Genomic DNA, 1,854 nt, shown 5'->3' on the forward strand with positions numbered 1-1,854 from the left:
AGCAGAACTTCGACTTGGAAGAGTTGATTTTTCTTGGGAATCTCGGGAATCTCAGGAGTGTAGAACCTTCCTTCGGAACTTGAGTGTGAAAACCGGAGTACGTGAAATGTCTCACAAAACTTAGTATAAAACAAATTTACGTATGAAAATGTCCATTTGTTCTTGTGTATGAAAATATCTCTTTGATATAGTGCTTCTAGTATGTAAATGTTCATGATTTTCTCGTAAACTATACCTATTATAGTTTTTCAAAGTGTGTGTTTCGTTCATATAGTAAACCCTAGTGTAATGCTCACTTGTTATGTAAAGTGTAACATTTAAAGTGACATAAATGATCACATATACTTAAAGTATAAATAAAATGTTTGATTCGTATATATATATATATATATATATATATATATATATATATATATATATATATATATATATATATATATATATATAACATGTTTTATTTCCAAAGACAAGACGTTATCGAGTATATATATTGCATACGAAAGTTCCTATGTAGTAGTTATGAATCACATATGATTTACTTGATAAAAAGAGTATATAGTGAAACTTTATGTTACACACGATAATAACCGTGTGTTTACTTGTATCCCCCCCCTTAAAAGTGTATAAAAAGCATTGATAAAAACATTTGAAAGTGTAGTTTATAAGGGTATGAACTCACTTGATAGATCGAAGAAAGCGAGATGATAATCGAGCAGAACTTCGACTTGGAAGAGTTGATTTTTCTTGGGAATCTCGGGAATCTCAGGAGTGTAGAACCTTCCTTCGGAACTTGAGTGTGAAAACCGGGGCTTCGGGAGGGCTTCGGGAGCTTAACCGCAGAGTTTCGGCACGAGAGATGGAAGAATGGAGCACCTAAACCCGGCACCCCAAGAGTTCTATTTATAGGGGTGGATTTTTGGGTGCCATGTCGTGACAAAGGCTGGCCACGTTGTGGGGAGAAAATATTATCTCCTTCTGTTGATTGGACGCCCTCAGTCACTTGTCGGGTCGCGGCAAACTGTGCCACGTCGTGGCGGACCTGACAACCTCGGATTTTGGACCCCGAACTTGTAAAATCCATAACTTTCGCGTACGAGCTCCGTTTTCGACATTCTTTATATGCACGCGTAGCTGAAAATATGCTCTACAACTCTCGTTTAGACTTAGTCGGCTAATTTTGACTTTATTTTTAATTATCTATTTTCAACGGGTTGGGACACGAAAAGTCCGTTAAAAATCCATAACTTCTTCATCCGATGTCCGTTTTCGTCAGACTTTTCGCCGTTGCGCTAATATTGTTGAGACCTTCGATTCTCATTTAGGTTGTTTTGGTCAAAAGTCTCTCGAGCTCTATTTCGAGTTTTTAGCTGTCAACTGTTATATCCGGATCCTGGAAAAATCATAACTTCCTCATACGAAGTCAGATTTGGACGTTATTTTTGTGTACGCTCACGCTTTAATGATATCTACAACTTCCATTTAGATACTTAAGGCTAAAAACCATTGTATTGAAACTTTGCATTTTTCGTTTAATCGGTGTTGCCGGTTTTGTTGGAAATCTTAGAATGGTCATAACTTCTTCGTTATAACTCGGATTTTAGTGTTCTTAGTATTTCTGTAAACCTTGACACAATATCTAACATAATAGATATTCCTATAAAGACTTTTGCACATTTATTTTTCGAAGTTAATTTCATTATATCAAAAGTGGTTACAATACTAGACATTTTAGGTCATTATATAGAGTCGAAATATCAGGTTGTCACAATTATCACATGCTAGATCTAGGGTTTAAAGTCTTGGATGAATGCATGTACAATAGAGAAACCTAGATCCAAGCATTAGGGTTTGCAT

Source organism: Lactuca serriola, chromosome 4, assembly GCF_051521515.1.
Source record: "Lactuca serriola cultivar US96UC23 chromosome 4, Lser_US96UC23_V15, whole genome shotgun sequence".
Lineage (NCBI taxonomy): Eukaryota > Viridiplantae > Streptophyta > Magnoliopsida > Asterales > Asteraceae > Lactuca > Lactuca serriola.